Source organism: Dermacentor silvarum, chromosome 7, assembly GCF_013339745.2.
Source record: "Dermacentor silvarum isolate Dsil-2018 chromosome 7, BIME_Dsil_1.4, whole genome shotgun sequence".
NCBI lineage: Eukaryota > Metazoa > Arthropoda > Arachnida > Ixodida > Ixodidae > Dermacentor > Dermacentor silvarum.
In genome coordinates this window covers 23,490,291-23,516,812 of record NC_051160.1, presented here as the reverse complement: position 1 = coordinate 23,516,812, position 26,522 = coordinate 23,490,291, and the positions used below count along the sequence as shown (strand labels likewise).

Below are 26,522 nucleotides of genomic sequence, written 5' to 3'. Positions count from 1 at the left end.
AATAAGTACACATGCTGCTGCCTAAATATGTTGAAAGCGTGACAGGGTAATAAAACATGCTGTGGAACTGAATATGTGTTAGCTTCACATAGTTATTCCAGATAGTTTTAAGAGGAATAACTATACCATCGAGGCAGAGTAGTAGAACTGGCAGATGTCAGAAAAATTTCGCACCATGAATTATGATAGTTGCTGAAGTGGAGTCGCAGATGGCAACCGTTTGTTTTATCCGCTAACGTTCTGTCGATGTATTTTTTAAAAATATCTTACTGTATGATAATGTTCGCGTATATGGTACAGCGTGCATGCACTTTTGAAAAGAGTAGTGAACCTAGGCACTCGCAAGCCACGGTCCATGTCCTTATGCGACGCCAAAAATGGCAGCGGAAATATCTAAGCGCTTTGGTGACGTCAATGCTACTCACTCGGATGTGAATATTTCAATATTAAACCAGGAAGCAATACTATAACACCTCGCCCTAACGCAAAGGGGTTCAGGAACGGGTCAAAGACACTTGCAGAGCATCCAAGGCTGACTACTAATTTAAATCTTGACAGATAAAACTTTCAACGGAAGCATAGGCTAAAATGGCCAGGAACGAATAGGACTGGCGTACGAATTCGTAGTGAAAGTATGATTACATTTAGTTCTTCTTTCTGGGGTTTTACGTGCGAAAACCAGTTCTGATTATGAGGCACGCGGTAGTGGAGGGCTCCGGATTAATTTTGACCACCTGGTGTGCTTTAACGTGCACTACAACGCAAGCACACGGGCGTTTCTGCATTTCGCCTCCATCAAAATGCGGCCGCCGCGGCCGGGATTCGCTACCACGACCTCGTGCTCAGCAGCGCAACGCCTTAGCTGACTGAGCCACCCCGGCGGGTATGATTACATTTAGGTAATGTGAATATTTAAGAAGGGACATAATTGATAAGTGTTTGACTTATAATTTATTCGTGCCAGTTTGCTCTTGTAGCAAACTGGCACGAATAAATTGCTTTAGACACACAGTTCACTATCAGGAAGAATGTCTCGCGGGGTATTCATTCGCAATGAAAAACGTCACGGACGATTACGATACTCCCTAATGCGAAATTTGAGCTCAGCTCTGCAGGTGTGTTCAATTCTCGATATATTAAGGCATTGCACCGATCACCACACTGACTGGCAGAGCCGCGACGCGCGGTGCTATATATAGACGGCCGCAAAACGCTTGCGGCGATCGCTATGCACGAAGGCGAGATTTCTGGTTCTTTTTTTCCTTCCCCCGCCTGGTAGGCGCCGCCGCGGCCGCGGATGCGTGGACGTGAGCGCCATCTGGTGTGCTTCAGGGTGGCTTCTACCACTTTCCTCCTCGTGCTGTCGTCACTCTCGCCGTCTTTAATTCCCCGCGGCGCTCGCTGTTCGCTCTTTTATCCTTCGCGGTGCTCTTTCGCTCGGTTACACGAAGGAACAACGCGAGGGACTCCGAGGCACGCCGATGCTCAACGCAGGAACGGGAGCCTAAGAGTTGCACTGTAAAAGAAAATCCGGGAATTGGAACCTAATAAACATGCACAATAACAGTGCATAGGAAGAAACGAAAGTTTATTTCAGAAAAGAAAAATTAGGCGAGCGTGGTTGGCCCCTAGTCCAGGGCTCCACTGGCGCGAGCAGCTCACTAGGCTTGGTCCAGGAGATCCACTTGGCTCTCTTTTCCCTCGTTCGCAAGCCATGCCTCCCACTGCCTATTTACCATGAGTGGTTGTTATGCTATGTATGGGCTAGTAATATTTGAAGGGCCTTTCCAGGCACTCGCTTGTGATATATTGTAGTGTGTGTTTGTTGGAACACCACGGACAGACGTCCAAAAATCTAGTTGGGCTTATGTAAAATGATGCAGGTTGGGGAAGCTGTTTGTTTGAATGCGTCGCTAGTCTCTACTCTGCTGTCTGTTAAGGGCCTTGTGTCGATGACCGTAGACTTTGCGTTCCTCCCGTTGTGGTAGAAGAATATCACGAGTGCTTGGAAGATCTTCCGCGCTTGGCCCGACAGGGAAACGCTGGCGCCCGAATGCTATGCGGGAAGGCGAGCTTTCTGGTATAGAAACGCTGCCTCTTGCGTGCGGCCGATCTCGGAAGAATTTCCCAGCCGCGCCAAGAAAGTTAAATCATTTTTTTAGGTTTCTGTTATTGTTTCGCACTTTTAATATTTCATTCTGAGAATATTTAACATAAAAGACATGAGCTGTTGGTCTTTTGTTTCATGACATTTGTTTGTGGGCTGTCATTCTCAAATTACGAGGAAAAAGTTTGACAGAATGTAAGACAAGGTATGAACAACTTTACTGATAGAATGGTGTGGCAATATAAACCGCATATACCGCATTTCATATCGCAAGGCGTTGCATATACATTTACCTGAATATATACGGAAATGTTCTCTCACGGACAATGACGCCGACGCCGGATTTTCGGCGATACGGGGCCCTTATCGGCTATCGCTTTAAAACGTCTCTACTACGGCATGATGCTGGATTTCGCTGTTCGCACAATTTGATAGACCCGGTAAATAAAGTATGCAGGGACTTTACACTGTGGTAATATATCGGCTAAGTATTTTCCGTGTGGCTGTGTATCTAGGCTGCTTCAAGTTACGGCAGTTTTACCAGAGGAACGTGCCTGTGTAGAGTGAGCAATGTTGTCTGTGATGTGAGAATAACTGTCACAAGAACACCACCATGGCGTAGTGACAACGGCGATGGAAATGACATGACAACGACAACAATGACATGGTCGCTATGTTGACGTTTTAATATCGTAAAAGTGTATTACGACGATATGAAGAGAATGTCCTGAGGACGACCATATTGGCTATTATAGCACGATGATGACAACAATCATGATAACGCGTTTGTAATGGCAGACAGCGACATACCAACCACGACGTCGATAAGACAACCGCATGATAGCGGCAGCCTCACGACGGTCAATCGCGAATTCGGGGCGGAGGTTATAGCAACAAAGACAGCTACCTGCAAATTGCCGAGTTAAGGCAGGTAATTCTGCGCTCCATAGATGATTCATTGTCTATGAAGGCTAGCAGAGCACGATGCCTACCTGACCGATCCTGTAGTTGATGCGATGTCAGTGAGATAGATGGCTACCCGTCTTTAGGAAATTGCACGATTAATGCAATGAATACATTGCAATAAACATATGCCTTTCGTGGCTGTGGCTATATGCCGTGCGTTTTGTTGCTGTACAAGTTGGATTGCTAACGAACTTTGACGAAACTATAATAAAGTAAACTCTAGCGCTTGGCATCAGGCAATTTCATTAGGTCGGAAATCCACTTTATATCTGTAACAGATATAACCGTAAACAATGCTTACAATTGCGGCAGCCTCTAGCAGATATGACAAAAGGTTAAGTATATCACTATGTAGAACTTGGCAGGACGCAAATGTAAAACACAGCACACCGAAAAGCGCTTTGTAGTCATGGCTGCGTGTTTCCGTGACCTGTCTTCCATTTTCATTGTACCTAAATACCATGGAAAGCCACACTAGCGCAATCTGTCAGTCGATATACTATATGAAAGACATCTTCCGAGACTCGGACTAGGAGTCATAGTCTACCGAGCCATCGGTATCACTCACGTTCCATATGAGAAGACTGAATTAAACGATGTTGTTTGGTGTCAGCCATAAAGTATCAGGAAGACAACGTAACTGTGGGGACAATACACCCAGGGGAAAACACCACAACTGAAGTTTATATCTCAAAACATTTTCATGTGCACGGAAAGCAAAGTTAGGCTCTAATTCTTGCCTGCTCAGCCCAGTCATAACAAGTTTCGTTGATCCTCAATCACCAGCATTATCCACCTGGTTTAAACCTACTCGTACTAGAGGAAAGCGACCGTCAACCAGAAAGGCGTTTGACTTCGATTGTGCTTTTTTTGGGGGAAACAACTCAAGTATAATTTTTCCGTAAACAGCAACTTTGAACACACTATCCAGCTTGCTCGAAATTTTAAAATAGCACCGTTACCGTGATGCTGACAACCATGCCCAATATTGACTACTGCAATGAGGCATGTTCGGTTTATGAAAAAAAAAATGACGCAGTTTCGCCCGAAAGGCGAAGGATCGATTGCGATAGCAAAATATTAGACAATACCAAGTAAGGAAATTAGTTTAATTGGCTGTATAAACTTGCAAACATTCGCTTAGTAACTAAATTAACAAGCATGGTGTCATGCCTGCCATGTAAACATGAACACATCTCGCTTGATGACCGCGGAAACTTGCTGCCAAAACGCTGGCGTGAGGAAGCGTGGCGGCAGCAGTGAGCGAATTGACCTTCGTGCTGTCTCTCGCTTCAGCGCGAACTAAACGTCCAAAGCACAGCGCATACGAAGCTACCGGAGCTCGGCGTGGCGCACTTTGTCCACATCGCAGATCGCTTTGAAGATGAGCCCCCGCAGGCACGCACTTTGTCCGCGTCGCAGATCGCTTTCATGATAAGCCGCCCGCGCCGCATGCAGTCGCCACCCGAGTAGAAGCCCCCCCCCCCCCCATCCCACTCCTCCCCACGTGCTTCGCGCGTGACAGCAGATGGCGCGCTTCCGCCCCGCCTTCTTTCCTCGGGCGTGCGAGATTGAGCTGCGATCGTCGGATGACCCTCGCAAGCTTTCACTCGCACATACAGCCTACGGCGCGCGGCGACGATGTTATCGTGTTTGGACTTTATACGGAACATCACCGTGACGGCAGAAATGCGCGTGGAGTGTCCATATAATTGATATCGCAATAAAAAAATGTGTCGCTTGTGAGGCTATGCTCTAGGCAGTGAATTCATAAATTCTTTATAAATTCAACTTCGTAAATTCTTTTTGCCGTAGAACAAGATGTCAGCATCTGAACTGTGTATTTTTATCCGTCTTACTGCCATTGTATGGCAAGTGACTACACTACAGTAGCGCACCCAAGATCTCTGCCAGGTGGGGGTTGACAGTTTGCCAATACCATCTAAACAGCACTAATTTCAATTTCTGCACGGGAAATTGTCAAAAAATGCGCTTTTTGCGAGTGTTCAGACGATTGCGCGTCTCACATCTTAGTGGCAGTACTCAAATGCGCAAGGAAAGAAAAGAGGTTAAACAAAAGGGGGGGGGGGGGGGTTAAGTCGGCCTCAGGGGGGGGGGGGGGGTTACAACCCCCGAAACCCCTCCCCGCCGGTGCGCCACTGCTACACTGGAAGGCTTTACCTGAACAGGAGAATAGTATTACAATACAAAATTGGAGTTACAAAGGACGTTAGTGCACTCGATGTACAGTCGAAGAAGATAGCAACTCTACACCATGGCTCAAACGAGTCCCTCTAATAAGAATGTTAAAGAGAATAAAATAATAAAGAGAATAAATGTTTAAAATTATTAAAATGCTATTGTCGTGCGCAGATTTGGCAAGAGACATGCAGGACTTTTTTTCCGCATTTACACGTTTAGTTTAAAGCCCTAAAAAGACAAGAAGTTCATTTCGACATTTCCAAAATACGAATCGTGAATGTCGCCTCATGGAATGTTGCTGTATAAAACACTTAGCATATTCCCTCTTTAAAACGTCAAAGAACAACGTGTCCGTGCGTTTTCCAAGGAAACGGAGTTTTCATCAACATCAGTGCGACAGAAACTGTTGTGGAACAACCATCTGCGGCACCAGTTAACCGGTAGTTGTCCTTACCCTTTTTTTTTTTTTTTGAGATCGACACGTCTCAGTCTCCGTATACGCGAAATATTTTGTTAGTGAATCTTAGCATTATCACTGCCAAGCATTTTTTTACTTTCAGGTATGTATTTGCACTTAACAATATGCAACTGCTCCAATATTCTGGATGACAACTTTACCCGCCGTGGTTGCTCGATGGCTATGGTGTTGGGCTGCTAAGCACGAGGTCGCGGGATCAAATCCCGGCCACGGCGGCCGCATTTCGATGAGGGCGAAATGCGAAAACGCCTGTGTACTTAGATTTAGGTGCACGTTAAAGAACCCCAGGTGGTCCAAATTTCCGGAGTCGTCCACTACGGCGTGCCTCATAATCAAATCGTGGTTTTGGCAAGTAAATAAACCCCATAATAAATAATTAATTAATGAATGACAACTTTAGTCTAGCTTTTCAGCAAATGTGTTTGTCGAGAAGCATTCGAAAACGTTTTATGCGTGCGTTAATTCCCGCTGTCCTAAAGTAGCAACAATACACGGAGTTGGTATATTTAGTGGAAATGGAGGGAATGTTAGTGTTGATCTGTAGTAAACTTGTGAAGAGCGTGGGTGACTTTGAGGCTCGCTAAAAAATTACTAGACCCCCCTTTTCTGTCTGCTGGCAGGCATTGTAGCAAATGCCTAATATTTCCGTTGCACTGGGAGAAACCAAAGGTCTCTGTAACTTTATATCGAAAAAAAAAATGCGGGTCAGGTTACGAGTGATGAGTACTGAAACTTTGACACTGGTTATTTATGTGCAATGCCAAATGCGCACTGAACACTAAGTTTCGCGTTATTTTTAGCGTCATACGAGCCGCTTGCTTCGTTTTTCCGGGCACGTCGGTAAGTGAAAAGGGCACTTAAAAGAATCATTGAAGCTGTTTGGATTAATCAATAATTTCTCAAATCTCTAGTATCGTCGATTTCATGGTTATAGGCTGATTATTCGTGCCCTCTAGGGAGCGTTCTGGCGCAAGAATTTCGCAAAATGTTGCATCAATAGCCGAGATAGAAATATTTTAGTACCGTGAACCCATCATTTCAGGAAGAGAGCATCCCCTCCAAGATAGACACTCTCCATTTGCCCCCGTCTAGCCTACGCTAGCGAAATTCCTTCCTTGCATTCTCCCATACCGGAGCTGGATGATCGCATGCCGCATACGTCACGGACCACGCCTTCTTTTTTTTCTCTCTCTCGCTTTTTGCTGCGTGGCGCGAGCTGTTGCGTTGGTCTCGGTTCGCGTACCACAAACTTTTGCGTGCTGTGCACGAGAACACCAGACTAGCGGTATAACCAGTGCTACACGAACAATGACGCAGACGCAAGCGGAACACAGAGCATGATCGCGCGCTGGAACATGGCAGAAAATCACATGGTTTCGCCTACATCGTTAACAAGTTCGCCGTGCAAGATCTTGGAACTTATAATTTCAGAGTACATGATAGAATATTTAGGCAAACTTATCATCGCGATTATCGCAAGTGCCCATCCATCACAACACAGCCAATTCCCATCACTTACTCTTTCCCGACAGTTATAGACAAATCTAGCCAAATTGTTGTATTACTGCTCAACTTTAGTAAAGCATTCAACCGGCTTTTACAGTCTGGATATTCAATAAACTTAATAATCTTGGTTTGCCTCTCAGTTAGACACCTGCATTGACTCATATCTGTCATGAAGAAAACCATTCGTGTGCGTAGACAATAACTATTTCAGCACCTCTGCCGTAAATGCTGGCGTGCCACAACGAAACCTTTGGGACCATCGTTATTTTTATTCTGCCTGTATTCGCACGAACGAACATAGCGAGTGCCCATTTTAAATGCAATAGTATTAGGTGCCCCATTACGCAAAAGTCCGGTGGTCGGTGGCAGCGTGACCTAGCGTTGGTACCTAAAACGGCGTTGCATGTAGGCACCCTATTGGTACCAGGTCCCGTAGCCAGAGGGGTCTCCAGCAGGGCTCGCGCCACCCCGCTGCGCACGGAAACTTGTCAACAGCTGCTCACCCTGTGCAAGACTGAGCAGATCTTTCCGTGCCCATGTCGTACGCTGCTGAGTACATCGGCCGAGCCGGCCGCCGCGTAAGCGACCCGCAGCATCACAAAAGAGCAGAGGACGCCGCACCCGACTGTCGGCGCCCGATTAACAGTGATGGGCGGCTGCGCTACCGTCTTTGCCGCCACTGAGACCCTTCTGCCCCCCCCCCCCCCCCCTCCTTTCTTGTAGTATTGAAAAAAGTCACATAATGTACATGCTGCGATTGTTACCGAAAAATAATTACTGAAAAATACGTGCTTTCCTCCAATAGTCAAGGCCTTTAGCAAGTGCCCCCCCCCAGGAAAAAAATCCTGGCTACGGGCCTGGATGGTACAGAAAATGGCCGATGACGCAACGAGTGAAAACGCGCCAAAAATACTCGGATTGACGTCACATTTCTCGGGGAGGTTCCTATAAACAAAGTAAATTCATGGCCTTGAAAAGCAAATTGGTAAATTTCAGTGTGGGTGGCAATCGAATCTGGGCCTTCGGGGGGTGAGACGAGCACGCTTCCCGAGGCCACGGAGGCTCCACCATTCTGGCGGACTAAAGGTGTGCCTAGTGCGTGCGTGATTACACACGTCACGTCGCAGCCATCTGGCTGACTACAGATTTCAGCAAAGGGACTAATGCTTTCGCATTCCCACACCTAAGCAGTCTGAAGTCTCTCTGCCAATTTTTTTTTCTGAAGACAGTAACAGATGGGAATAATTCATCTCGCTTACTCTTAAAACAAAATGTACTTGCATCTATGAAATGATTAATTTTGCATGTTGTGTCGATGTGGGCTTTGTCTTTTTTTTTTGGGGTGCGTAGAATGTTTTTTTTTTCTTAATGTGTATTGTTATTTCAAGTTTATCCTTGAGTGTTCTTTTGTAAGCGTTTTGTACTTACATTTTCTGTACCTAACTTACGGTGCTCAATACTTTGAGCTGTACCCACTCCTACTTGGGCCGCACATAAGTGACCTGCAGAATTTGTAAATAACTAAAGTTAAAAACAAAAAAGATTAGTCGTGTTGCTTGCCAACAGGGCTCTTAAGTACAAGTACAAATAATTTGAAGCAGTCTCTGAACAGTGCGAGGAATTTATTAGCCTGCGGCGGCATCGATGCTGAATTATTTTTTCAAGAGAAGCTTTATTGCTCACTCGTGTCGGCGTTGATGTTGCCGTTGTTGTTGGCGTACGAAATACTCAAGCCGCGAAAAAATAAAAATTGCTCGGCGGGCTGCGAAATCGAACCATCGACCTCCGGGTTGCGATATCATCACGCTAGCCGATTCAGCCACAGCCACAGTCGCACAGTCGGTTAATCATACGCACCCATTATATGCATGAAGTTTTATGCGCATGAAGAAGTAGACGTGACGCGCGCAGCTGGCACGCGCGATCATGCCATCATCATCATGCCACCATCATGCCACCATCATCATCATGATCATGATCATCATCATCATCACATATTTATGTCCACTGCAGGACAAAGGCCTCTCCCTGCGATTTCCAATTACCTCTGTCTTGCTCTAGCTGATTCCAACTTGCGCCTGCAAATTTCTGAGCTTCATCAACCCACGTAGTTTTCTGCCGTCCTCGATTGCGCTTACCTTCTCTTGGTATTCCATTCTGTATCTCTAAAGGTTACAAGGTTGAAGGGTCCTTCATTTACATTGGAAGGACCACGTCAACAATGTATGTAAGAAATTAGCGTTCGGGTGCTACACTCTGATAAAAGCCAAGCAGTATTTTCCATCTTCCGTGCTTAGATCTCTATACTTTTCGTTCTGTCACTCTCACATTAGCTATTGCATTGAATCTTGGGGACTTACATATGTGACATACTTATCGCCTTTACTGCGTCTTCAAAAGCGGGCATTACGGATTATTATAGCTCCAGCGCATTCTGCCTATCAAGCACAATTTTTTTGAAGAGCTTCGTATTTTATCTTTTATGTCATTGCGAAGTTATAAGATCTGCATCACGATAAACAACATTATTCAAACTAATTCTCCATTACCGTCGAGCATTTTCTTTTTCCCAAACCGTGATACTAGGCATGCTTTTAATCTCAATTTTAACCTACCGAAATGTAATAACTTGTACGGTGAACGGCTAATTCAGTTTGCCGGCGCCAAAGTTTGGAATGAGCTACCAATAGAAATAAACGTAGCTAGAGATTTTGAGATGAGTTGCAAACTGTATTACTTATCTAACCAAACAGAACGGTGAAATGTCTTGTTACTGCTGCGTGATTGTTCTTTCTTTTTCGTATTTTTGTTTTTCTTTGTTTTTCCTCTTTGATTTGGGTTGTGAAATGTTTGTTTCCTTCAGAGAATTGTTCAATTGCATAAGTATGAATCTGTGGTTGTTAGAATTTGGTATAGTGTGTTTTTAAGTAACACTTTATGCTTACATTTCAAGGACATGTTACATGTGAGCGTTGCTTGTTTTTCTCCTTGTACATAACCTGTATGCAAAGTCAATATTGGACCGGCTACTAGCTATTAAGCTATCGGTCCAAACAGTCTTTTGCGCGTTCATTTCAGGTCTTTAATAAAGTGTTTCCTCCTCAAAAAAAATGGTCCACCAGTGATCCATCCTACGCATTACATTTCCTGCCCAGCTCCATTTTTTTCCTCTTAGTGTCAACTAGAATATCGGCTAGCTCCGTTTGTTCTCTGATCCACACCGCTCTCTTCCTGTGTCTTAACGTTAGGCCTAACATTTTTCGTTGCATCGCTCTTTGTGCGATGCGAGATTATTTGTTAACCTCCAAATTCGTGCCCCATACGTTAGCACCGCTAGAATGCAATGATTGTACACTTTTCTTTTCAACGACAGTGGTAAGCTCCCAGTCAGGATTTGGCAATGTCTGCCGTATGCACTCCAACCCAATTTTATTCTTCTGTAAATTTCCTTCTCATGATCAGGGTCACCTGTGAGTAATTGACCTAGATGAACGTACTCCTTTACAAACTCTAGAGGCTGACTGGCGATCCTGAATTCTTGAACTTTATTGAACTTTATCTTTGTCTTCTGCATATTAATCACGCCATACCCCCAGCCAATTAGAGGCGTCACCTCCCTCCGGACGAGGGACAGGGTGTGATCCCGTGTTCGCTCGCCTCGCGCCCGCCTTTTCCCGCCATTTCAGGCCCGCCAGTCAGATCGGGAGGCCACATTTAGTTAGTTCTGCCGAAGAGCACGCTGTGCTGAAGGAACGGCTGTGGCAGAGGGCCCGTGAACGTCTCAAACGCTCGGCGTCCCTCCGTCCGGAGGAGGGGAACAGCGTGATCAGGTGTTCGCTCGCCTCGCGCTCGCCGTTCCCGCCAGTTGAGGCCCGCCAGTCAGATGGGGAGGCCACGTTTGGTTCGTTCTGCCGAAGAGCACGCTGCGTTGAAGGAACGGCAGCGGCAGTGGGCCCGTGAACCTTTCAAACACTCATAAAGCTAACCAACCACTCCCCTAGGCTTGTAAAAGCTTCGCGTGCACCACTGTTCCCGGGAGGTAGGGGAGGGGCTTAAATTTTTAAATTCATAAAATAGTTTTTCGACGGTCATGCCTCCCAAGTAGCCAGACACTGTCTCGTTTCAAAAAAGATACATCATGCATAAGCCGATACAAATTATTGTTCCTTGAGGTATGACTCTTTATTGACAAGAACATATACCGACAGGAGCTAAAATGGTATTGAAAAATTACTCGACATTAACATTGCATGACTTTTGAAACCTTATGCATGTTATTTTATCAGAATGTTTTTTAGAGATTATGTAATATTTCATGAGGCAGTAAACATGCTATGTGATCCTTGAGAAATAGCCCCGGAGCACACCGGTGCGATTTGTTGAGCATGTTATACATAGTAAGAATTTTGATGTCAATAAAAAAAAAAAAAAAAACACGGGACTCTTTCTGGCATTCTTTTATATTTTTCTAAGTTTAGCATCTCCCTGCCTAAATGCCTTACAAGAAATGAGTTGTCAGTTTCTGTTTAAGATGTTTGTGTGTGTGTAACGCAAGTGACTTCGGCTAGGTGCCCCTTTCGCATGTAAATCTCAGATGAATTGCTGGTTTGGTTTCAGCGCCACTGAATGGGTCAAGAAAATCACCCTTTAGTTAGAAATGCTACCAAGAAATTCATAAGATACAAGAATATTTACAGCATTTTATAACTAACGGCAGCTTTTAGCTTGCGTCAACTCGCCTATCGCATTGAGAAGCGGTCACGTACAAATGCGTGGCCCGTTCTGTCAAATAAATGATTCATTTGTGTTTGAGGGGTCTGGGATAAGCTCTGCAGAACACGGGACTCTGTGTAGAGCACCTCTAATCGTCGCTGTCCGAAACAGGCTAAATGTTCCAATCTACGACTTTTCACTTGCGCCACGTGGATCCTTCAGCTGGCTTATCTGGAGCGGTAAAGGACGTCTCCTACTTTGAAAGCGCTACTGTTTTTGGTTTCTTCTTTCCACTACTGTATTGCCATACCTGGGCATTGCACCTATCAGTTTTCATTTCATGGCTGCTCGCGCGTTCCATTGATTTATGTCAAAGATGCAGGGTAAAACTCTTTAAATAATAAAAACAAAGGTTCCGAATACAAAATGTAGTGAACCCTCAAACCCTCAACCAATCATTACTGACTTGCACCATGTTGTAAACCATAACGTTGGCGTTAACCGCCACGTCAAACCACCACAGGGCACCAGACTATAGGTAATTCTTTCATTTATGAATGTGACTAATCATTGACACGGCCTCCAAAAATAGCTCAATCATATTGTATTCTTCTCGCAATCGGCGTCTTCCGCGTATCCACAGGGTATTTCCTGTACTGGTTATTGTTTTCTAGTGATCGCAATGAAACTTGGTACAGCCGCTTTGCCAGGTTTCAGAACATTATTTTCCATGGTGGTATAGCGTATATCTAAAGCACATCATTTAGTTTTGTTTAATCTCAATGCCAAATGATTTAAAAATCTCAATGATGAAGGCGTACTGTCTTCTCTAAAACTGAATCTGCAATTTTACGCTTTAAACTTAAAACGAATACACGGAGTTGCATGTCAGAAAACGCAGGTTTTATTTCCAGTTCATTTCCCCAGTAATGGCTTTTCTATCTTTTTCTCACTATCTTATAATCTATTTATTATTTTAGACTTAAAAAATTAAGATAAGTGTGCTATTGCATTTTGCTTTGGTAGTTGCCTCTCCTTCGGAGTATACAAATTTTTCTGTGCCATAAAACAACTATACATAAAATATTGTAAAAACATATTGCAGAGGATCTTCTTTGCCATGGCATTGCAATAGCAACCTAGAACACAAGTCCTACAAGGAAATAGAAGTACGATAAAATGGCACATATAGAAAAGTGAAAGCGTTAGTCGTTTACATTTTGTCCTGGCTCGATACTTTTTTATTAGAAACGTATCAACTATCACGCCAGTAAGGTGAAATTTTTGGCTTGGTACTAAGAATGTTTTATTCGTTCTGTCCCAGGTAATCATCTTGCGTTGTAAACTTTTTTCATCTGTAAACCTCCCTAAAGAAGTACGAGACCAAAGAATGGCTTTTTCTTATGTTGATTATGTGTTGTACATAACCGGTGAGTATATTTTGGAAATTTCATGGACATGAATATCTGATTTAGAATCCTACAACTTACGCGGGATGAAATTGCGGCCACGGTGACCTCATTTCGATGGTGCGGGATGCAGAAACACCCGTGTACTTACATTTATGTGCAGGTTAAAGAAGCCCAGGTGGTCCAATTTATTCTGGAGTCCCCCACTACGGCATGCCTCATAATCAGATTGTGGTTTTGGCACGTAAGACCTCATAATTTAATTTTAATCCCTCAATGTGACATTAACGAGCAACTGCGCAAACAAGACTATGGGAACACGGCAACACAATCCCATAGTTGTGTTGTCTGCGTTGCTGTTTCAGAAAGTCGATGTTCTACCAACTAGCCCAAATTAGCACTCTTGTACTGGACTAAGAAAACACATTTTTCAACTTCCAGCGTTATTTTAGCTTCCATATTCTATTCAGCATCAGTAATGAAGGCAACGTTCTGCGGCCTTGCGCACGACAGGGGCGTCTGCGGCGTGCTGCCCTTTGGGGTGCTATACAAAACCACGGACTCCAGCTCAGAAGACTGCAACCTTTGTGTGAAAAGCCCACCTCAGCCAAGCTTGTCAGCCGAATGTAGTGAACTGGCATTTGAGACGACGTCGAATGCTTGTACTCTGAAGGTCCTTTTGCAGCGGCAATGCACAGCTTTAGCTCTACGTCCCGCAAATTCCTGATTCACCCTTCTGGGGGAAACCGGACAACTACCTTTTCTTACCTTTGTTTAGAATTCATGTCTAATCTACTTTCGTTTCTTTTCTGCCCAACCATCTGCCCTCTTTACCTTCTAACTATCCTGCGGGCGGGTACATCATTACGTGAGCAGTCTACCTTGGTTGAAAAGCATAGTGACGTGTGTGGAGAGATTGCTGGGGTGTTTTTTTTTTTTTTTTGCCTTGGTTCTTACAGAGCAAGCATAGCGTCTATGCGAACCTCTCCTAAGCAACGGACCCCTCAAAAGCTGGAAGCGCCTGGCCGGGGGCTGCTTGTACCCACCTTTAAACCGGGGGTTGCCCTGCGGTGAGGATAAAAGCACGAATCTTCCGCATCCGAGCTGGGCATTCAGCTCACTGGACTGTGGCTGCAGTCATAGTGAACATTTGGAAGACGCTTAAGCTTCGCCTTTAAGAGTGGAATGCTATAGCGTTATTGGGGCCCATTATATGTGATATGTAGTATGCTTCGACAACGACGAGGTCAATGTCGGCGCAGTAATTTCGTGCTGAATAGCGGTTATGTTCATGTGCAGCGGGGTAGCGGTATACCTCTCTGCCAATTTACTGTAATATGCCTTATAGATAGAGACTTTAGCATGACATCAGATTTCTTCGAGTGCAATGACGTCTGGCGGAGCGGATTGAGATGGTATGAGCTGTTGGAGTTTTACGTTCGAAGCTCCTACAGCTCCCTTGCCAAACTGTCTTATCACTGGCCATATGCAATCGTTCTGGTTGCGGTAGTAGGTGATGGTCTGGATGCCTCTACCGTGACTCGACGTGTTGCTTAGCTGAGCGAAAGAGTGCTGTGTGATACCCTGCCAGTGTTTCTTCCGTCGCTGTGACCCGGATCTTGAGTCTCTTAAATTTCTTCTCCATATCGTTAAGCCTGGAGTTGATAGCCTGTAGATGTCATCATAATCGTCATCATCATAATCATCAGCCTATATTTACGTCCCCTGCAGGACGAAGGCCTCTCGCTGTGATCTGCAATTAGTCCTGTCTTGCGCTAGCTGATTCCAACTTGCGCCTGCAAATTTCCTAACTTCATCAGCCCACCTAGTTTTCTGCCGTCCTCGACTGCGTTTCCCTTCTCTTGGTATTCATTCTCTAACTGTAATGGTCCGCAGGTTATGCATCCTACGCATTACATGGCCTGCCGAACTCCATTTTTTCCACTTTGCCAACTACAATATCGGCTATCCCCGTTTGTTCTCCGATCCACACCGCTCTCTTCCAGTCCCTTAATGTTAGGCCTAACATTTTTCGTTCCATCGCTCTTTGTGCGGTCCTTAACTTGTTCTCGAGCTTCTTCGTTAGCCTCCAAGTTTCTGCCCCATATGTTAGCACCGGTAGAATGCAATGAGTGTACGCTTTTCTTTTCAACGATAGTGGTAAGCTCCCAGTCAGTTTGGCAATACCGGCCGTATGCACTACAACCAAATTTTGTTCTTCTGTAAGTTTCCTTCTCATAATCAGAACCCCTGGGAGTATTTGACCTAGATAAACGTACTTTTTTACAGACTCTAGACGCTGACTGGCGATCCTGAATTTTTGTTTCCTTGCCAGGCTATTGAACATTATGTTTGTCTTCTGCATATTAATACCCGAGCGTATGACAACGTAAACCGCAACAAACTGTGGAATATTCTGGACGAGGAAGGCATAAGCAACGTCTGTATGCAGCTTTTGAGAGATTTACCTAGAGAATACAGTTTGAGTTGAATGGGAAGGGATGAGGAGAAGGAGCAAGTTGATACAGGGGTGCCCTTTATCCTCGCTGCTGTTTATGATCTACATGGTAAGGATGGAAAGGGCGCTAGAGGGAAGCAATATCGGGTTTAATCTCTCATACAAACTAGAAGGTACAATGCTAGTGCATTTGGCTTCCAGGTTTGTTTTATGCCGACGACATTGTGCTATTAGCTAACAACCAATGTGATATGCAACGTCTATCAAATATCTGTGGACAGGAAGGCGAGAATTAAGGTCTGAAATTTAGCACTAAAGATCAGGTTTTATGGTATTCAATGAAAACAATGGACAGTGTCAATACAGGGCCAGGAAATACCTTGGGTAACATAATATAAATATCTTGGTATATGGATAAACAAAGGCTAAATACACATGGAAACAGGGAAAAAACAATAACGGAAATGCGGCTACAATGAAACACAGAGCGCTATGGGGATACAATAAGTACGAGGTGCTCCGGGGCATGTGGAAAGGTGTAATGGTTCCAGGACTTACATTTGGAAATGCGGTTGTTTGCTTAAAGTCAGGGGTACAATCAAGACTTGATGGCAACCAAAGGTCAGATGGACGCCTCGCATTGGGCGCTCACGGGAGACTACAGATAAAGCTGTGCAGGGTGATATGGGCCGGACAAGTTTTGAAGTGAGGGAAGCGCAGAGTGAAATTGATAATGAGCAAGGACTGAGGAATATGGAAGAAAGTAAATGGGTTGGGAGAGCATTCAGATATTTTCACAGGAAGAACATTGATTCACAGTGAAGAAAAGAAAGAGGAAGCTTACCAGCATGTACGTGACACGTATCGTAAGTAACATGGCAACAAAGAATGTCAAGTGCAAAGTCGGAGAGGCTGAGACAATCTCATGGGTGGCGGCAAAGGAAAAGAAACCTTTTATGAGTAACTACTCAGTAGGAAAAAAATGAAATCAGGAAAGAAACAAGATACGATAGATCAAAGGGAAGCTCTTTACTTTTCGAAGCGAGATCAGGATACCTCAGAACGCTCACTTATAAAGCCAGGCAGAATAAAGAAGAAGCATGTGCAGGCTGCGGTAAAGCTAGCGAAACGATGGAGCATGTTCTATTAGAATGTGAAGATATCTACGATTTAGGCACCTCTGGCATTCTTGAAGCGCTTGGGTTCAGCCAGACCAGGGGGAACGTAAAGATGTCCACAATAGAGATTAGTAAGAGGCGATTGGAATATTGGTGGAAGAAATTTAGGGAAACGAAAAACAGCGTACAAAAACAAGGTTCCCATTACGGGTTGTGACAGTTTGCTGATAAAAATTTGTCATGTTTTTTTTGTTTTTTTTATTACAGGTAGGTAGGTAGGTAGGTAATATAACAACGAGCTTGGTGTCGCAACCTACCGCCCTGTTCCAAAAGGGACGCTCCTAGCATTCATACATCCATCCATCTTTATTGTGCCTCGATGCACGCGGTTGCCTCCGCTGCGTTCGCGGAGGCTCACGCATCCAGGCACTCTACGCGTCGTCATTTCACCAATGCGCTGCCTGAGCAGAGGTCTGTCTGCGGCGGCTGCTGTGAATTGCGCCCACCTGTCAGCCACACCCTGCCTCTCACGATCTCCCGATTAGCGAGACAGTCGCGCCACACTTCGCTCCGTTTTGAGCGTGTCGCACGAGACATTGTCCACGCGAGCCAATATATCGCGAAATGAAAACACGTATGGAGCCGAGCTAAAATTTAGTATTACTGAGTTTCGTAATTGTCGGTTAATGTTTTTCTCAAGAATATTTTGAAGAGACTGTGCCTTGCAATTAAAACGAATGTATATACATTCACTCATTGCACAATTATTAGAAACATATGCCTAAGCACGAGATCTATAAAGTATGCGCATAATCTTGCGGAAGTTCAAAAGTTAGCAAAAACGTCAAGGCAGTCTTATTGACTCTAAAGGCTTGAACTACTAATGTAATTGTATTTTTTTCATTTCTTCTCGAATTACCAGGAGCACTGCTTGCGGCGTACCCTCACAAATACTTGGTGAGCGGAGCCAACGTGGGCCTACGAAGTTGTAAGTACAAATAATCCTTTCGTTTGAAAGTGCCTAAAATAACTTATTTGAATGTATTTTCAGTGATAAGTAAGTGACAATGTATTGGGCGTTTAGGATGTAAGGTGGCGTTTTATATCGCACTCGTCATTTGCTATATTTTATTGCCTTAGCATTCTTAAGGTACTTCACGCATTTTCCAGGGTCCATGTATGTATATATGTACGTACGTACGTGTGTGTGTGTGTGTGTGTGTGTGTGTGTGTGTGTGTGTGTGTGTGTGTGTGTGTGTGTGTGTGTGTGTGTGTGTGTGTGTGTGTGTGTGTGTGTGTGTGTGTGTGTGTGTGTGTCACGTCCGTTTTCCCGCCTACCTGCGGGTCACGGGGTAGTGCACGGTCTTCGAATGGGTAGCGCAAGGGGTTGCTGTGCTGATGGCATAGAGTCCGAAACCAACCGTCAGACCAACTTGAGCCACTGAGTATGGTGCAATGTGTGCATATGTGCCGCTCTCCAACGAACTTCTTTCACGCTGACACGGGTTACTGAGATGCGGGAAAGGGTAGGTACCGCTGTTCAATTACGCTGACTTGGAGTACTGGGTATGTGCCAATCGGTCTTTGATAGTCTTCAATGAACCTCTTTGATGCAAACTTAATTACTGGTTACGTGTCAGGAGTCATATGTCTTGTTAATTCCACCATCACAAGAATCCATCGCGTATAATCACTAATTACATGCACACCTCATAGAAGAAAGAATCGTCAATAACCACGTACATCGTCAATAATCTTGATAGGGTGAATGCGCCGCAAATTTTTAGGGGAAACCATCCTAATACTCCCAATCACTTCATACTTTTTTGAAATATATATAGGACTTGAACACATACGACTTGCGCTTGCATATGTTGTGTCTTCATTAACGTAGGCCATGGAGTTTACCCCCCGAAAATGTAAAGACTCAAACAGTAAAATGGAGTAGATGGCAATAAAACATTAGACAGACCTAACGCACACGTTGGAAAATACGTGCAGGGATGTTTTGTATGTCTGCGCTTAAGTTTATTGATGTTTATGCGCATTCTTATGAAATGAGTGCGCGAGTTGTCTATGTAGAGTTCACAAGAATGCCACCATGTGTTTTGTATATCTACATAGTTCCTTTCTGCATGTCATGTGCAAAGACTAATGTGCGCATGTCTGGCGCGGCGGACGGCCATTGACTATAAAAGAAAATAATGGTGGGATTCGGCGCGAGCTCGTCTGACGCGTCACCTCGGCCAACAGCCAATCATGAAGACACGGGTGCTGGAAAAGGGAGCAGAAGAAGAGAAGTAAGGCGGCGTTCTGGAAGAAGGAAGGCCGGTGTGCGGAAGGGGCGAAGGGAGGTTGTCGGGCTTATAGGGCCCGAGCCTCAAGACTTGAAGAGCGCCGGGCGGAGAAGCGAGTTTGTCGGGCTGCGGGTCTGAGCCTCAAGACTTCAAGAGCGCCGTGCGGAGAAGCGAAGCTGTCGGGCTGCGGGCCCGAGTTTCATGACTTCAGCGACAATCCGGACTGTGTACTACCTCCTGCATTTGGTGTTGGTGGGTCCTGGTGGCATGTTGCTGACGGCAATCCCTTCCTGCTCACCTCCTGCGACTCCTTGGCTGAGCTGCGGATGATCCTCAAGAAGCAAGCAGCGTCTTATCCTCACGCGGCCGACGCCCTGCAGCTTACTGGCCGTCGCAACGGCGCCCCGTGCAGCTGCAGTAACGCATGCCAAGTAATTGTGACCGATCACGGGATTTAATGTTTTATATACTTGTTTATTTTTTGACAATATCTGGAACTGCATGAACGTTTCTATTAGTCTGGGTATCTTGTTTAGTTGGTTTGTGTGTGTGTTCATGTCTCGTTAACAATCGGCTTCGTTGTTTCTTTTCCCCACTGCGAATTAGTCTCAGTGGTGGCCAGAATAATTCGAACCATGCAAGTGTAAATACACTCCCGGGCAAACAACTCCGCGTTGACTGAGTAAAACCAAATCGTAACAGTGCAGAAGTATATAATACTACTTCGTGGCATAACGCTTACGTGCCTGTTCAGCGAGATGCTTCTACTTGGCTTCAACTTACTCGGCAGTTAGAATGTACTTCGGTCCCGTGACGCTCACTGACTACTGAACCATCAGTGACAACGCACGCATAGGCGCTGCTTTGCTTGGTGATCAGGTTACCTACTTGACTTGAACGATGACCAATACTAAACCCCAAGGAAGAGGGAAAGGCAGTTTCACTTTATTAAATATAGGTCGCCATACCCCTTGTGTCACCGTTGCGCATTCATTCTGGGCTACTGGCCAAGAATGACCTCATACCAGTAGCACATGCCTAGTGCCTAAATCATCATTTAAAGCTTCATGCCCTTCTGTCTCACAATATCACATCCATTCTGGGGGATTCACTACGAAAAGGCAAATACCCAATGTCACATTGCCAGTGCCGAAGTCTCGGTTTCGTGCACACACAGTGGCGCATACCTGTGACCTAAGTTGTCTACTAGTCCAGACAGCAGCCACCAGCAAGTAGTCTATTCGCCTATATACACCTTCGCCCTAATTTCCACCTCTGCAAAAGAGTAGCCGTCACATAACCCAGTGTCCTCAAATGTCCATATATATTCAGAAATACATTTGGCGAAGGAACAGCCAGCGCTGAACACCGGAAAAGGTCGAATAAACGCTTTGCTATAAAACCTGCATGTGCCTAAGAAGTACTACGCCAGACGACGTCCAAAGAACAGTGAAACTCTTTTAAAGATAAGTTTTATATGGGTATATATGGGCGAAACGAAAAAGCGTCTGTCCATCGCCTGTATACAGAAAACGATCACCATCAGCATTGGCTCGAGCGTCGTCGTCGTCGTCTTCTTCCACAGCTGGCTCATTGGCCGCCCCTCGGGTTGAGCTCGTGCTCGGCACGCGCTCGTGCCACCTGCTCCCGCGTTCGTCGTCGCCGTCGTCTTCCACGGCTGGCTCCATTGCCGCTCATCATTCCAGCGTAAAATTCCACTTCTCTTCTGTCGTCGTAATGGGGAGCCCGCGTTTACGGGGATATGATCAATTGCTTAAGGGTGCATGAGCGATTCATTGTCTTACGTAACGGACATATTCAATTTTGAGGCAATTTAATTTTCAAGCACCGCCAGCGGCAATGGCGGGCGAATGCTGCTAACCACGCCGTTGAGCAAACTCGAGACATCGAACGCAACCGACAACGGTGGACTGCGGGCATACCGTAAGTTAGTCGTTCTCTCCGTCGCAGCCGAACGTATGTGTAACCTCTTTCAGAAACGCAAAGACGTAACCAACAATTGAGAAATACTTTTATGAGCCGTCGGGATTAACCCAGTCATAAACACTGGAGCCGCACGTTTCAGCTTCGCTGGTTAACCATCTATACGGAGTGCTTGGGAGGTGATTTTTTTACAACCTAATTACATGAACGGCTGTTGCGTTTACCGATAGAGCTTTGCTCGTCGACTCGCATAGATTGTAACCGTCTCCCCTATGGCAGATAGAGTGACGTCAGGTGCTACAGTCCTCGCTACGTCGGCCTCGTTTTGATTGATGCGAGATGCAACAGAAATTACGGCATCGTACTTTGAACGCAGATAATAAAAAACGCGCTGCTATAAACTAATACGGAGTCCTCCACTGCGGTATTTCTGACAGTCTTTGAGCGGCTCGGTGACAAAACAAAGCAAAAGAAAACGGATTTTTTTACATGCATCCGCAGAACGCCCGCGGCAGCCTCATTAGCGTTTTCAGGGCCTTTTATGTTAAACATAACTGCCGGTGTATGGAGCAAGAGGTCACGGAGGAAGATTTCTTGCTCCGTGCAAGAGGTAAATATCTTTTGTTCAATCTCATTACTAACATTGTGCAGAAACCTTCGACGACGATTGTCAGCGCTCAATTAAACATCGTCTGGCGAGGGGCAAGCATTTTCTTAGAGTAAACAACTCTTCACAGTCAACAGCGTTTATGAAATTTCCAGACTCGTATGGGCCTCTTGCTCAGAAATGTGAAGGAGGCATGGCCATGCCTTATATACGCAGTAAATGGCGCAATGAACTGGTCTGTATCTCGGGTAGAGTCCTACGTCTCCAGATAAGCATATCTGCTGTAGATTGAATAATAACGGTACCAAAAGAAGGCGCGATCAGAGTAATTTCACCGTGGCGATGATAGTCGCAGAATGCCAATAAATGTTGATACCTGTGTTAAGGTGATTTTCATCAAGTGCATTGGCGACCGCATGTTTCTTGGCTACGGTATTTTAGTGCTACTTGATACACTGCCTAAAGTTGCCTAAGTTTCCGGTGTGCGGCGCACCAGAATCTTGGCACGGTATCTCGATACCACTCGCGGTTAACGTTGACGTTCCAAGGGGCTTTTGTACTCGCCTATTTGTACTCAGCCTGCGTACTAACTCATTTATTTTGCGAAAGGGCACGCCGAGCTCTAAGCGGGTTCACGAATAACCTGCGCTTGTTCGATAGGAGGTGCTGCCAAAGTGCAGCAACATGTTCGTGCAGTAGCCAAGCTTCGAGCATAAGACTGCGGCCAACTTGTGGATTTCTGTCAATGGCGTTCAGCGAATTGTTTTTGCTGTATACACGCCAACGGCTTCTTTCTTTAGGCCAGGTACACATTCTACTGGTGCTAACATATGGGGCATAAACTTGGAGGTTAACAAAGAAGCTCGAGAACAAGTACGAAGAGCCATGGAATGAAAAATGTTAGGCCTAACATTAAGAAACAGAAAGAGAGCCGTGCGGGTCAGAGAGCAAACGGGGATAGCCGATATTTTAAGTGACATTAAGTGAAAAAAAGAATGTAGCTGGGCTGGCCATGTAATGCGTAGTATGAATTACCGGTGGACCGTTAGAGTTACAGAATGGGTACAAAGAGATGGGAAGCGCAGCCGAGGATGGCAGGAAAGTAGGTGGGGTGATGAAGTTAGGGAATTTGCAGGCGCAAGTTGGAATCAGCTAGCGGAAGACGGGGGTAATTTGAGATTGCAGGGAGAGGCCTTCGTTCTGCTGTGGACATAAATATAGGCTGGTGATGATGATAGAATTCTCCGTGCTATCGCCGGTGTCAATAGCTCGCAGATCGCCATTCAGTAGCCCGAAGGGCTAAACCCAGTCCAGTAGCCTTCAAGTGCAGAAGGGCTTTTATGGCCTTTCGCATGAAAGAATGTATAGGCCATGGTACAAGTATATTTTCCTCCGAGAGCAGTCTATTATCTGACAGGCTCAGTTTAGCTTATAGAGTACTTGAGCATCGAAGGATGGGCAGTGCCACAGAAGGTGCTCTAAAGTCTCATCGCACCCGCACAAATTGCACCCCGCACTGTTGGTCATTCCTATTAGGAAGGAAGGAGCCATTGCCTAGCAACCGCCGCAGCTGGCAGCGCCGCTCGCCGCGCCATCTGGCGTCACCCTGCTCAAGTTATCACGGCGCGGCTACGCGCCACGCCGCCGCAGTTGTGTTGCAAGCGTTCGCCGTGTACATCTGGCATGACGTCAGAGGAGGAGCCGGTGAAGCCGCGTTGCAACAGAGGAGGAGCCGGCGTTGCATCGTATATATAGAAGGGGCGGCTCGGTGGGATTCGTCGGCAGATATGGAAAGTGAGTCGGAGAGGCTGAAAGAAGCCAGGCTTCGTCGTCGGAACAACACCAAGAGGAGGCAGCGAGCCGAGGAGACGGAGGAAGAACGAGCCGCACACCTCGAGAAGCGTCGCAAGTACGAAACGACCCGGCGAGTGGATTCAGCTGAGGATAGCACCCCAAACGCGTTCGTCACTGGACGACAACCCCTTATCTTCCCGCCTCACCTGTGTGGCAATTGAGAAGCAAGATGAAGACTTTCAAAGTAAATACGTTACACTTTAACAATGTCTAGTCATTAATGTAACCATAACTTAACGAGAGGTAACAACCAAACGTAAACACTCAGACGTACGAAGCTAAACGATAAAGATGTAACCGTAGAGAGATCCAAGCTAAACAATAAGATTAACCGTACCTCTCGCTACGCACACCCAGGCATGATTGAGCTAAGCCACAGTCATTTTTTTTTTCAAAGCCATTATTTCGCTTTGTTTATAAGAACCTGCCTGAGAAATCTGACGTCAATCCGAATTTCTTGTTTGTACTCTTTGCGGGATCGGTCATTTTTGGTGCCGTCGCTCATTCACACCGCCAACGCCGAATTTTCGCGTACTGGAGTATATATTGCTTTCGCATACAAAAAAACAAACAAAACACGACGACGCTATGCATAAATAGCGCTCACAATATATATATATATATATATATATATATATATATATATATTGTAGGCATGTATTGCACACGTCTTCATCTGTACATTATCATCATTATTCTACGTTGCTCGATCCTCATCTTCACTTATGGGTGATCATCATTATCGGGTGTGTGCCTTTGCTGCTTCGCTCCCGAGTACTCGGGCCGAATAAACGTCGTGCCAACAGAGACGTCATAAGTGGTGGAGGTAGCTCTTCCATCCTCAGTCCTCTGCCCGTTCAGTCTACCTCCTGGAACTACGTTCAGGCCGCCGCTTGCACCCAATGTCTGCTAGCATGTCTCAGGACGTACCACCTTCCACTTCTACCGCTATCGTTCTGACACCACCAGCCACCCCTTACATCTTAAGCAGCCACCAGCGTGACCCCCATCTCTTCGCTGGTCTTCGGGGGGAAGATGTGGCAGACAGGCTGGACGGCTATAAGCGAGTAAGTTCCGCTAATCGCTGGGACGACCCCCACAAGCTCCACCACGTCTCCTTCTACCTGACGGGTGTGGCGGAGACATGGTTCTTCAACCACGAGATAGACTTTACTGAATGGGTTGCCTTCAAGCAGCAGCTCCGCCAAGTATTTGGTAAACCGGCCGTTCGTTCTACCATCGCAACGAAAACCCTCGATACTCGCCAACACCAGCCAGGCGAGTCTTACACATCGTATATCGAGGATGTTCTTGCGCTTTGCCGCCGTGTGAGTTCATCTATGTCAGAGTCAGACAAAGCGCGCCACAATCTGAAACGCATTAGATCAGTCGCCTTCAATGCCCTTGCCATCAAGAACGCCGCTACAATCGCTGTCATCGTCACAACGTGTCAGCGCCTGGACGAACTTGAGTCTGTTCGCCTTCAGCCGGATGTTGGCGACTATTCTTCTACAATGGACCGACGCTAGTTGCAGCCCAAGGAGACACTGTTCGACTTCCGCTCTTTGTACTGCCCCTGTCCTGATCGATGATATTCTGCACCATATACAATTAGCTGTGATGTCCCAATGCGCTCATCAACTTATTTTAGGGTGGGATTTTCTGTATTCTGCTTCCGTGCATGGCTATTTGTTGTGGTCAACGCGTCGTGCATCTTACGGACACCGACTACTTACTTGGGGAAGACACGTACACGCCGTTGCGCCTGATCGCTGCGGAAGATACCGAACTGCCTCCCGGCCGACTGCGAATTTATTACCATTATGTCGACCAATATCGACCATGGTGACGTCTTGGTCTTGCCCTCTTCCCGTTGCCTTCATAAAGGCATCGCTTTTACAACAGGTGTAGCTCGATTTTACAATGGCTCGGTGCTTGTAACCGCCACGAACGCGACATCGGAGAAAATTCCCCTTCCGCAAAACACCACAGTGGCTTGCGCGGCCGACCCAGGGCCTGTATGCGTCGCGCCCCTTACAGCTATGTCTTCCAAAGACCCTTATATTTGTGCTACTGCTTCTCCCTCCACCCTTACTGCAGCCATCAGCAGTGACTTGCCACCTTCACAGATGCAGCAGCTGCTTGCTTTGTAGAACAAACACACAAGTTCTTATGATGTCCATTTGTCTACTCTGGGTCAAACCACAGCTGCAGCACATCGCATTCAGACAGACAAAGCGTTCATAGTGCGCCGACGCCCGTACCGCGTGTCTCTAACCGAGCGTAAAATCATAGAAGAAAATGTCGCGGACATGCTACAACAGAAGGTCATCCAGCCCTCAGCTAGCCCTTGGTCATCTCCGGTTGTTTTGGTTCGAAAAAAGACGGTTCCGTGCGCTTTTGAGTCGATTAGCGGGCCCTCAATACGATCACTCGAAAGGACGTATACCCTATGCCTCGCATTGACGACGCCCTTGATTCACTACAAGGTGCCGAATACTTTTCGAGCCTCGATCTGCGTTCCGGCTATTGGCGAATTCCATGCACGAAGACGATAAAGAAAAAAAACAGCGTTTGCCATCCCTGATGGACTTTACGAATTCAACGTCATGCTATTCGGGCTATGCAATGCACCTGCGACTTTTGAACGCATGATTGACACCGTGCTGCGTGGCCTGAAATGGAAAACTTGCCTCTGCTACCTGGATGACATTGTCGTCTTTTCATCAACACTTCCTCAGCACCTGCAACGCTTAGATGAAGTTCTGACGTGGCTTGCCGACGCTGGTCTTCATATCAACACGAAGAAATGCCCTTTCGCCAGCAGATCTATTAAGGTCCTGGGGCATGTCGTGAGGAAGGC

General features: G+C 45.9%; 1 long non-coding RNA gene across 2 annotated transcripts in view; it reads left to right on the top strand.

The window, feature by feature from the left end:
• The first annotated feature begins 5,522 nt into the window (after positions 1–5,522).
• LOC125947281 (uncharacterized) overlaps positions 5,523–26,522 on the top strand; it is a 23,959-nt gene continuing 2,959 nt past the window's right edge. The window contains exons 1-3 of one of the 2 annotated variants that reach the window (XR_007468147.1): positions 5,523–5,715; positions 13,297–13,402; positions 17,880–17,945. This is a non-coding gene — a long non-coding RNA (uncharacterized LOC125947281). Of the gene's footprint in view, positions 5,716–13,296; positions 13,403–17,879; positions 17,964–26,522 lie in introns of those variants that run through there. The other variant, XR_007468146.1, reaches the window with a different exon arrangement.